The 12,636-nt window shown below is 46.6% G+C and overlaps 1 protein-coding gene across 3 annotated transcripts in view; it reads right to left on the bottom strand.

Moving 5' to 3' along the window:
- The window catches only part of SLC38A3 (solute carrier family 38 member 3), a 162,140-nt gene that overhangs the window by 67,018 nt on the left and 82,486 nt on the right, over positions 1 to 12,636 (bottom strand). Inside the window, exon 1 of one of the 3 annotated variants that reach the window (XM_079964432.1) lies at positions 10,285 to 10,425. The exons of the other annotated variants lie outside the window; for them this stretch is intronic. The gene's annotated coding sequence lies outside the window, so the exon portion shown is untranslated. Of the gene's footprint in view, positions 1 to 10,284; positions 10,426 to 12,636 lie in introns of those variants that run through there. 3 annotated transcript variants of the gene reach the window in all.

The raw sequence follows: 12,636 nt of genomic DNA on the forward strand, positions 1-12,636 counted from the left end.
AGGGAACAAAAAGGGACAACAGCAATGATTAACAAAAAGGGGCAGGACAAAAGGGTCTCTAAAAGGAATCGAAAACCATTTCTGTGGAGCCTTGATCAGAAACATGCCCCATTAAATTCTGAGCTGTGCTCATAAAGACTCATTGAAAACCAAAGGGCCTCTTATGGCTTTATTAAAACAGTTAATATTCATTTTCTTAAGGCTGCAAATGATGAATGCAGCTAGCCACAAGGAAGGAAGTCAAATAAAGTTGTATGTGGCACAGACACACAGATGCACCCACAGGGTTTAAGAAAATACTGCTGGTGGAAGGGAGTCATAATTTATTGTTTTTGAATGGAACCTGTCACGTAAACTCCCACATAGTGAGTCCAGCCGTTTTTCACTGTCTCCACCACACCCACCTTCAATGTCCATTATCCTTCCATGCCTCCTCTGGTTTTATTCTGAAGACTAGAATTCCGAAATGCCTTCTTTCACCACTCAAATTCTCAATGTTCAGTTGACAGTGAAAACAATACGCAATTAGGCCTTGGCCTGCACTGCCGACTCCCAGTTCCACAGTGGCGTCCGTCTGCTGCTAATGACTCTGCTGTGCCATTGCGTGACTTCCACACTGAAATACCAAGTCAACTGAAGGGCCTGTCTTTTGCTCAGGACCGTTGCTCCAATTCAGTTTTTCATCTCCAGTTATGGGAGCCGAGATGGAAACAGGAACTCATTCCTCATGTCCCAATTTGCCCTTTGGAAAAAGCTCAAGCCATCTACCAACTGGGGTGTGCACAGAAATCAAGGCTTTAGAAGAAGAAGAAGAACACAAAACACTGCTCCCCATAACTAGGGATCTACAATGTGGGGCACCCTAATTCCAAATCTCTTCTGAAATTACTGATGTCCTTAGTTCCACCATAGTTCTGGGAGTTCCGCCCAACCCTCCAGAGCACATTTAGGGGGCACAGAGGCCATGGGAGGGAGGTGAGTCCTATTATGTTGAGTGGACCTTGTTCCATGCATGCAACAACTTAGTTGAATCCTACCCCTAGCGTGGGAGCACCCAAGAAAATAGCTTAATGCCTTCCACATTAAGATGGCTCCAGCATTTATTAACCAGGGAGGGATAAAAGACGGCATGCATGCAAACAGAAGTACCTGCTATGCTTTATATCACCAGTACAAATAGAGACAACCATTTGCCAGGTAGTTCCTTAAAGTCTGGGAAGCTGGTTGTCTCTAGCCTCTTATCTTGAGTAATGAGGAACCAATGGCTATGAGCCACAGTGGTTATGTTCTGCCTCCACTTCAGGAGGCAGTACGTCTCTGAATGCTGGGAATCACAAGTGGGGAGAGAACTGTTGCACTCAGGTCTTGCTTGTGGCCTTCCCATAGGCATCTGGTTGGCCACTGTGAGAACAGGGTAGTGGACAAGGATCAGGCTACTGGCCTGATCCAGCAGGGTCTTCTTAGGAGAACTTTCCCACACCTACCTATTGCCCCCACACTTTCTAGGCACAGGTCCACACTTTCCCAGTCTGTCTCTGAGCACTCCCTCCCCTACCACTTCCCCCAGGAAGATCTGACCTTCACCGCTGAATCGGAGCACATGCCACTTTGGGTTTTCAGCAGTAAAGATCAGATTTTTGTGGGGAAAGCGCTCAGACACGGACCTGGAAAGCCCAGACCTGTGCCTTGAAATGCAAATGATACAACAAAATTTTCAACTGAATGGAGCCCCAAGCTCCATCCGAAACATGGAAATAATCTTTCACCCCAGTCCTAGATCCACAAAAGTTTTGCTGCAAATCCTGTTCGCTCCTCTGTGTGTCAGCATCCCCTCCCAGTTGGTGATGTTTTTAAAAACTGTACCTCCTCCTCCTTTGGAAAATGAGCTCTTCCTGTGTGTGTAGCTCCCCATGCCAATGGGGGAGAGCTCAGTGGAGCAGAGCTTGCAGAAAGTATTCAGCCGTGTGCTAAAAACGAAACATGAGCACTGCACTTTGGGGCATTATGATAACCTAAAGAAGATTTTTTTTTAAGTGCCTTAAAATTATTGTTCTCTCCAAAGATGTCCTTTGATTGGATTGCCCACTGAGCTCTGGCAGAGAAAATGAGGTGAAAGAAATGGAGGTGACGGGAAATATATATCTGGGTAAAAAATTGACAGCTAGCAGGGAGGGGGGCGCATGCACGCACAGCCACCCAATTCTGTACAATGCATTGCTTCACTATCTTGCCAGGCATAATACAGCTTTGAAAACAATGCCCCGAGAAAACAAACCAATCTTGTGAGCTAAGAGGTTTACTTATTATGCATCCGCCAAAGAAAATAGTCCAAATGGGAACTGGTTTGTTTGCTCCACAGCTTATGTACTTCCAGCTGCAGTATTGTGCATGCTGTGGGCAATGAGATTTTGCCTTTCTGCCATGCAAGGACAGCCCTTGCCCTCAAGGGCTGCTGTGGCTGCTCAGTGTACGCGCACTCCTTCCCGTTAAAGGTGCCGCTCAAGTGTGGTGCAAGTGAAGCATTGTTTACTTCTGCGCCAGCATTATACGAGTGCTTGCAGCGAGGGAAGCAACTTCCAAGGGTCTGCTGTAAGAAAACAAACAAACCTCCCGATAGGATGACAGGGCTTCCCAGGGTACTGAGGCAGAAGATGCAAGGCCATCATGCGCTGAGTTATCGACTGGAGGGCAATAGGGAAGCAAGCAGGGTTGCCATCTGACCTGTTCCTTTTTTACCCAGATAGCATGGGGGATCGGAAGATCTGTTTGAAGTTCAAAGGCAAGTTACGGCTGGGAAAAGAACAAGTGTGTTAGAGGAGGCTTCTCCCATTCTCCAAGCACACCTTACAAGTCAGCCTATGGAACAAGAGCCCAGATGGTCACCTCTGCTAAACAAAAGCAGCTTCAGGAGGGGACAGGTAAAGGTAAAGGTAAAGGTAAAGAACCCCTGATAGTTAAGTCCAGTCGTGAACAACTCTGGGGTTGCAGCTCTCATCTCGCTTTACTGGCCGAGCGAGCCAGTGTTTGTCCACAGACAGTTTTTCCGGGTCATGTGGCCAGCATGACTAAGCCGCTTCTGGCGAAACCTAAAACGAAGCCTCCTGGTTTCAGAGGTATGCCAGTGAATGAGTTTCTGGGGGGAGACAATGGGCAGAGAGCTATTCGTGCCCTGCTTAGGGTTTACCAGAGGCACTGGCTTGGCCTCTATGGGAAGCTGGACTAGATGAACCTTTGGTCTGACTCATCAGGGCTCTTGTAATGTTTGCCTGAGAAGCCTGTGGTCAACTGGCTTCCATGTCTGGGCCTCTTCCTACCCACTTGCTTGGCTGACGCTTGTGACTGGAATGACAACCTCTCCTTTCCTGCCTGGCCCAGGCTTTTTCCTGGCAAAGGTGCTGTTAGCAGGCTGTTGCCTTGCCTCCTTGGTCTGAGGGGAGCACTGCAGTGCTTGTGGCTACAGACAGCAGTTGCTAACGTACCTCTATGGACAGCTGGCCAGGGAAGTGCTGTGGGCTCACCTTGACAGCGGGCTTGGGCTTTGTATGTAGGAGCGGTGTGGGCTGAACTGGGTCATGCCACCAGAACATTTCCTACCACGTGCTGACGGGTTCCTTCTAGGCAGGCTTAATGTGGAGGAGTTGCGAATGATACCACGGGAGGGTTTGCTGATATCACTAGGTTGCCTCTAGCTATTGTGATTTCTACTTCAATTACATTATACTGGTGTTAGTTCTGGACCTGGTGCATCGGCACAGCATCAGAGGATCCTGGGATCAGGTGCCCCCTTGGAAGGTACTCTGAAGTACTATGTAAAACGCCAACTGGGTCCTGAATTCCTTTGGAGGTGATGAAAGTGAAATTACTTTCAGTGCATTAAGCTGTATATCCAAGCGCCTTGGTCTTGGCTAAGCTGCGGAATAGGAGAGGAGTTCATTGAGTAGTATAGCATTTAAAGTGTAAGCTTTATTTATATTTTGTCAACTTTATTACGTTAGACTTTATTATGTCTGTTGGTTTTACTGGTATGTTCTTATAAATATTTTATGTAAACTGCCTAGAGGTTTTTAAATTAATCAGTACATAAATTTTGTTATGTAAAAAAAAGGGGGCCTTTTCACAAAACAGTCAAAGCAAGCCTCAGTCACAATTTTTTAAAAAACCACCACAACAACCCACCCATCTTTATTTTTAATTTTTATGTATCTAACAGCCTAATATAGAATCCCAGGTTTGGAAGGGACCTCAAAGGTCATCCAGTCCAACTCCTTGCCAATGCAGGAAACCCACTACTGCAACAGGTGGGTATCTAAACCCCACTTACAAACTTCAAAAGGAAGGATAATCCATCACTCCCTGCAAGGAAGTCTAGTTATAGATAAGTAGCCATGTTGGTTTGCCGTAGTTGGAACAAAATATAAAAATTCCTTCCAGGAGCACCTTAGAGACCAACTGAGTTTGTTATAGGTATAGGATGTCTGTTTCACTGATTGAACAGCTTGTACCCTCAGAATTTTGTTCCTGATGTTTAAGAAAACATATATAAATATGTTATACATGTATGGAAAAAATTAATCCCAATGACTTTTTAGTCATCATATGGTGGTCAAAGTTCTTTTTAAATTCTCACTTATACTTAATAGATCAGAGAAAGTTGTGCTTCTATCCCCCCCTCCAGCTGCAACACATGTTCAAACAATCTGGCTACACATGCACCCTAGTGCTAGAGAGGGGAAGCACATCACATCTAAAAACACAGAAAGGGTTTACGAAATATTATGTCATACTTTCAACAATGGGAGAGGAGGGAATGGACTTGTTGGTGATGCTTGCTGCTAGAGTTGTAAATACTGGGGAAGTGCTACAGTGCTGTCGTTATACATCAGACACACTACCTCCAAAACTTAACCTTATACATAGAGAAAGTTCATAGAATGAAGCAGCTTCACAAAATACTTGATGAAGTACAGCGTCAGTTAATGCACTAACTGGAAAGGGATCCACTGCATTTTCTCAGGTACAAAATATTGTGGCATATTCACTCTAAGCCATACGTCACCTTGAGGGGTGTCATGTGGACTGTGTGCAACTAATGAGAAACAAATGTGCCATTTATTATGCCATAAACTAAACTGTGGAGAAAGGCCTTTATTTTTTTCCTCGTGATTACGAGAATACAACATTGAAGGCAGCAAGGATGCCTAGGTCCCTTGCCCTGCCTGTACCATTGCCTAGCTTGTTCCTGTCACACCACACCACAGTACCTGCCAGTGAAATGGGGATATGAAACAATGCCTGCCGGACGGGATGACGTGAGAGGGAATGAATGAACGCAAGGCTCTTTGAGATGATCAGATGACAGAAGCCACAGGAAGAGCCGCTTGAAATTACCCATAACCGTCCTATCCTCCAACATGAACCTTTGATTGTTTCCAACAGCAAACAACTGTGCCCTTGTTCAGTGTTAGAAACTGAGATATGAAAGCTAGGAGCTAAATGGCACCTTAAACCTAAGTTATCGGCCCAATAACGGGATGTCTAGGCGTGCTTTTTTTTATAACACGAATACAAAGCTGAAAATGAATGAACTGCAGCTAAAATATTATGTTCATTTTTCACACGGTCTGGTTCTTCCCCTGCCCACCGCCCTAATACTCTTAAGAGGGTCTTTTCTCTAGTCTTCAGAGACAGCTTCCTTAAACTCGGCCCTCCAGATGTTTTGAGACTACAATTCCCATCATCCTGACCACTGGTCCTGCTAGCTACGGATCATGGGAGTTGTAGGCCAAAAACATCTGGAGGGCTGAGTTTGAGGAAGCCTGCTTCAGAGAGTAGCTGGAAGTGGGGAGACAGAAAAGGGTCCTCCTTTCCTTCCACTCTGCAGTTTTAATCTGAAATCATAGGCGCAGTACTGTGCCCAGAGCTTAGAAAGTGCTTGTGCTAATGAAATTCCCTATCGCAAAATGTGCCTAGAAGAATGCGAGTTTCAAACACTGCCCTTGTTTGGGTGCAGAGTGGACAAATATCCATGCAAGCCTTGACAAGATAAAGAGCATCTTGGCCCCATGTTAGAAGCAATGCAGGGCTTCCCACTAACAGCAATCATCAGACCATCAGCTTGTGGCATGGAGAAGCACTGGGAGCTTGCTTTGCCAATATAAAACTGCTGCTTACTGGTGTTCTTTGAAAGAAGTTGTAAAGAGATCTCTTCAGTCCAGAAAGTGTGTAGGTCAGTGGATGGAGCTTCTTCTTTAAACAAAAAACTTGATTCCTTTTTATTTTGGAGTGCCACCATTTGATTTGGTAGGGCTCCTGTGGCATACCTTTACAGCACATCTAAGGCACATGACTTCCCCACATTAAGGCACGTGACTGTCATTTGTGAAGCATGCTGGGAATTGCAGCTCTGAAAGTGGTGAACTAGCTCCCAAGATTCTTTGTGCATTAAGTATGCTTTAAACATATAGTGTGCACACAGAGCAAATGGGTGAAAGGCAGAAATTCAACAGGTTAGTTGAATCCCTATCACTTCACTCCTGTACCAGAAACAGTAGTGCACACTGAATTTCTGCCAACTGTACATTTGTCAAAGGCACAAGGGAACCTGAAAGTAACAAAGTGACAACCCCACACCAGTGGCGTAGCATGGGTTGTCAGCACCCGGGGCAAGGCAAGTAATTTGCGCCCCCTAACCCATGGATTTGCGCCCCCTAACCCGTGGATTTGCGTCCCCTAACCCGTGGATTTGCGCCCCCTAACCCTAACCCCCAGATGTTGCGCCCGGTGCGGCCGGCCCCCCCTGCACCCCCACGCTACGCCACTGCCCCACACTAACCCTTTTTTTGCGGGAAATTCCCTTATTCCATCGCTGTTTCCCGCTGCTTCCCACTGCTATCCCGGATTGTTAGATATCCCGTAGAGTGTCCCCAGGACAGGTGAGGCTGCTGATCCCTTATTTTCGAGGCTGCTGATCCCTTATTTTCAAATCTGAAAGTTGACAGCTATGCTATAATTTAGCTGTCCCAGTCTCCGCACCAAGAAATAGCAAAGCAAACGGCACATGTATGCCAGGTTCAGAAGAGAAGGAGAAGCTGCCCCAAGCCTCTTGAAAACCTACACACACACACACACACACACACACACACACGTATGTACAGTGGTCCCTCTGGTTACGTACTTAATTCATTCCGGAGGTCCAATCTTAACCTGAAACTGTTCTTAACCTGAAGCACCACTTTAGCTAATGGGGCCTCCCACTGCTGCTGCTGCGCTGCTGCCACACGATTTCTGTTCTCACCCTGAAGCAAAGTTCTTAACCAGAGGTACTATTTCTGGGTTAGCGGAGTCTGTAACCTGAAGCGTATGTAACCCGAGGTACCACTGTGTAGCATAAAGCTGCTTGCAGCATAGCTTTGCAACAGCTCACTTACTAAAAACACAGTTTTGTTCCAAATCAAAGCCTCAGCCCACAATTTTGACGTGTACTCAAAGCTGAGAGAATGGCAGATTTGAATTTGAAAAGCAAAGTTTATAGCCATTCAGAATGCAAGAGAAAAGACAGCCTGCTTTCTACCACGTGTGTCACTTTGGGAGGTGATGCTGTTGCAGATGTAAATTTAGTGGTCCTTCTCTGCCCTCCCTGACCACACAGAGCAGTTAATTGTTGACTCTGCATACAGAGATCTAGATACGCCTTTACTCTGGGTGCACGGGTGAAGAAATGAGCTGAGAGTGGGAGTGAGGAGCCCACCAGAGAATGCAATGTGCTTGCTGCATTCACAAAAACACACTAATAGGCCAAGCTCTATAAATACTCTCCTATAGGCATGTCCCACTGCTTACCAAAGCCAGCCTCTCTACTCCTTTCCTAGAAACAGACAGCACAGCAAACAGCCTACAGCCATAAGTGAGAGCTTTGGCCTCACAGGCCAGTGGTAAAACTGTGCCACAAACGACAAGGAGCTGAAACCGGAGACTTTTCATACTCCCAAACAAAACACAAGCTCCGTAGGGCTGTGGAATGCCAAACTACCCTAGTTCCACATGGCTCGGTCCAGCTCAAGTCTATACCAGAAGGTCCTGATATTTGATCTAGGCTGCAACAGTTTCCAGAGCTAGGAAACATATGTCACTCCCCGGCCCAATTAAAAATTAAAGCTGGAAAAAGTGGAGGGTTTTCTTTATGCACAGGACACAGCAAACATCAGACAAGTTCTTATCCTCCTGGATAATCCAGCCACTCTGAGTACTCCGCATTTCCAAGATGTTGCCATTAGCAGTGAATTATGTTCAAATATGAATAAAATAGTCTTAGTAATGAGATCAGCATGTCCTGTTCCATTTGGGACAATTCAAACAGCTTTACAGTGGGCTTTATGAGAGGGAAAATGTGTGTGCATATAAAACATACATCATAAACTTTCCATATGCAAAATAGTTGGAATTTAATATTTTCTCTCCAAATACAGTTACAGAATAAGCACAAAATTCTTATGATGTAGTCCAAATATCTGAAGGCTCCACATACATTACCTCAGTAATCCCTACAACCAGTGCTATTCTTCTCCTTTGTTCTCTTATAATGGCATTGGCGCCCACCTGAGACGTGCCAGAACTGAGTTCCAGCAAGTTCTGGCTGGAAAAAAAGCCCTGCGTACAACAATCCTGTAAAGCAGACTGATACCATTATTCTGATCCTGAGACGAGGGCAGTCTGGAGAGAGTTGCTGAAAATATCCCAGAACTGTCTCTTATCGACACCTGGAAGGAACCTCCGGAGGTAACCTGGTCCAATTCTTGTCACTTCAGCATGAAATGGGAAGAGAGGTAGGGGGGCCCTTAATGAAATTCTCTCTCCTCACTCTTTTCAGTTTTAGCCAAATTATGGCCTCCCCCCTTCAGCTTCTAAAAACTGTACTAAAGGGGCTACCAGAAAAGGTAAAATGGCAATCCTCCTCTGACTGCAGAGAAGCCCCACCATTGCTCCTACAGAGGCACCAGAGGCAAAACCCACTCAAAACCATCACTGCCCATTCTGCTTTCTGAGCCCAGAGGACAAGAGTAAGTGTTTTCTATTTCTTAGAGAAAACACAAATTTGGAAAGTTTGCGGCCTAAGTAGTAATGTTTATAACTGAGAACCCTGAGATATTTTTCTCTTCCTAGGGCATCACACCACCTGGAGATGACAGGGAGACTGGAGCAAACAGATGGAGCCTGTGGGTCAAGCTGCACAACAGAGATGCACTGATGATTTGGGCTGCAGATGGATGTGATCATGCCCTGTGTGAGGAATGGTATGGGTGCAGAATTGTCTCAAGATGATGCAAAACACAAAGTACTGTTACTCTCTGATCCTGGGACCTTTCCATTGTCATAGTACCAGGTTGTCAAATCTCATATGCTAGAGATGAAAAAAGCATGGCTCTTTCCATCTTCATTTTTTACCGTAAACTAACACCTCAAAAATATATTAGACACCTCAGAAATATATTAACAGTATTATTAACTAAGTGTGAGGCTAGTTACAACTATCTCTTTTTCTCAGAAAAGTTAGGTGTTTCTTAGCCCAGGTCTGTGATGCTGAGAAAAGATGGTGGAAAAGCTGAAAGTAATACTAGAAAAAGTTTTGGTAGAGAGAGAGTGTACTTTTTTCCATTGTGTACTGCCTTGCCATACCATATGAAAGACAGTATTTGAATACCTAAAACATTATTTTTTTTAAAAGTCCCAGATAAATAAAAATAACTGTTTGGCACGGCAAGGAGCAACACAAGGTCACCAAAGGAGACCAGAGAAGACCCAGCGGGGGCTCTTCCAGACATCCGCTCCCCACAGACTATAACCCCTATTCTGAACCAAGGCGGAGGAAAGGAGCGAGCTGATGGCAAGATTTGCTCCTCGTTGCAACGATATACCATTTGCCAGCAGTCCGGTCCAGAAAGATTCCTTCCGTCGCTGAACTCCTGCGAGTACGTCAAAGACACGGTAAGCCCAACCCACGCAAGTATTAGCCGTTGTAGTAAAATAAAGCGAGGATGAAACCCTATTTAAAGATGTCTCGAAGGTCTGGCGAGGGCCGCCAGGGACTAGCGGCGAGGAAGCTCGCAAAGCACCGCTGCGTAAAGTTGGAGCGTTCCTTTGGAAACGCACCGCCGAGGCGCTGGCCCACCCGACCCGACCCCCGGGTGCGCCGAATAGCGGCTTTTATAAATAGCAACGGGAGAAAGGTGAGGCACCCTTGGCTTGTGGATCCACCCCGTCCCTCCCGATCCGCTCCGTGAGACTTACGTGCCGGTCCTGCAGTCCGGGTCGTGTCCCGCGCCGGCCAAACTTGTCGGTTTGCAGCGCTCGCTCGGCAATCCCGCGGCTGTCGCTCCGGCGCGTCCGTCCCTACCACTGGCAGATTACAGTGTTCGCCAATAATCCCCAATGGAGGGGAAGATTAAAGGCACCAGGACCGCCCCCACGGCGGCCTCCAATCTCCGCGGCTTTCGGAGAAGCGTCACGGTGCCCCCCTCCCGCGTCCACCCCGGACGGGGCACAGGCGAGGGCGGGAGAGAGCGAGGGGGGCCACCGGAGCCTGCGCGCCCGAGGGAGCCGGGCACAGGCGCACGAGGCGGGAGGGGCGGGCAGCGCGCCAGGGCGCTCCTCGCTTCCTATCCCGGCGGGCCGCGTGCCTCTCTCGGCCGAGCGCGGAGGCGCCAGAACTTCGGCAAAGTCGGCCGCGATCCTGAAGGCTTTCACTCCGGACGATCGCTGGGGAGCAGGCGGTGGCGCTTCGCTCCGAGACAGGTTTCTTGGCCGAAAGGTCCGTCTCGACGCAGATCCAGGGAAGAGTGTTTAGCACCAAAGTTTGAAGTTCTCAGCCCAGTCTAGGGCGAGTTGCAAAGGTTTCCTTGGAGCACGTAGTTTTATATCGAGCATAACCCACACAGATTCAACTTTTCCAGTCCTCTCTTATTTTTTAAAGGCCGCTATACCCAGTCCAATCTAACCCTTACACGTAATTTTTCAGACGAGCGCGTCGAGGATCGCAGCGCCACGAAGCGTCTTTAAAAAGCGTGGGGTTTACCTCCGAGTGAATCTCTTAAACTCCGGGAATGAGCTCATCCTCGGTGTGGCAAAATGCTGCGTTTTTAATCCTGATACTATGTGTGTAAATAAATCGTTGTTTAGACATCCTAACCCCCCCCCCCCCGCAGTCTAAAGGGGCGCAGCTCATTAAGCCCGACAAAAAGAAAAGTGTAGATTAAATGCCACTGGCCTATTTTGGGTCTTCTAATCATCTAAATTTAGTGGGAGAAACCAGAGCCGGATCCCAGGCCATAGAAGCACCAGCCTTGGCAGTTAGACTACCTGGACATCAGATCCCTGAAGGCAGCGCTTCACTAGGGCTTTATGCGACCTAAAGCACAACGGTGACCCTGCATTTACTTGGCTTCTCCCAAAGAGGCCTGGGAACATAGATATATCGGCCCCAGCATGCTTAAAAAACTACAGTTCCCAAGATTCTTTGGGAGCGGCCATGTGCTAGTGTGTGGTTAGGGCTTTTGTGCATCCAAGGGACCCGATGCGGATGCAAGTCCATTGAATCTAGGAGAGCCTTTGAGAAAGCACGCTAAGGCCAGCAAACAGGGATTTGCATAAATAGACTTGTGTAACAGGGTAGTCATATTTACTTTGAAATCCCAGGACACTATGTACATAGGATTGCAACCCTCAGATGGCAAGATTGCAAGGGCATTTGCTTCCTCTGGATTCAATACTATTCTCATGGATGGCAATTAAGACATAATCTGAACAGTATAAATACACCTAATGAGGTGCATTTAAGATGCCAGAACTGGAGAGTTTTTCTCACACACACCTTATATCAGTCAGGTCAAAGACGGCATTTTCAATGTCCACATGCATAATTAATTCATACAAAGAAGGAAATGCAAACTACATATTGTCTTCATATTTAGCATATACAATGCTGGCACAAGCTAAAAATATAATGTGTGATTGAGCCAAAGTTGTTTTTGTTTTTTTTAAACATCATTTATATGCTGCTTACTTGACCAGAAACCTCTAAGCCGCTTACATAAAACAATATAAAATATTCATTAAAATACTGATAAAATCAAAAGTTAAAAACAAATGGACATAAAATGTCTCCAGATATATATTGTTACTGTTGGCATCTGTCTGTCTTGAGAAACAGTGGCGTGTGCCTTCAGGGGGTGAAGTCAAACCACTGGGGAATCACAGCATCTGCTGCGGCTGCAGAGACCAGTCACTCATAACTGCTGCCTCATGTGTTGTTTTTGCTGTGTTAGCAGCACTGAAGTGAGCTCTCCGAGATGCAGGCCTGGGCAGTGTGTATGGAGGTCCTGGGCTGCCCTTGCTGAGCAATACTTTTGGCTCCAGGAGTTCCCAGAAAGAGTCGAACAAAATGACATCTAACCGTGTTAGGGATTTGTGTAGGGTTTAGTCCTTAGTTTCTTCTTTTGCCGAAGATGTCCCACAAGGCAGCAGGTACTGATTTTGTCCTTGATGTTTACTCCCGACGTGTCTCCTGGATGAGTATAGACGCAAGGCAGTGGAGGTTTAGGACCAGAGTTTCCTTCTCCTGGATGGGCTGGCTACCTTCTAAGG

The sequence above is a fragment of the Podarcis cretensis genome (assembly GCF_951804945.1).
Source record: "Podarcis cretensis genome assembly, chromosome: 2".
Taxonomy (NCBI): Eukaryota; Metazoa; Chordata; class Lepidosauria; order Squamata; family Lacertidae; genus Podarcis; species Podarcis cretensis.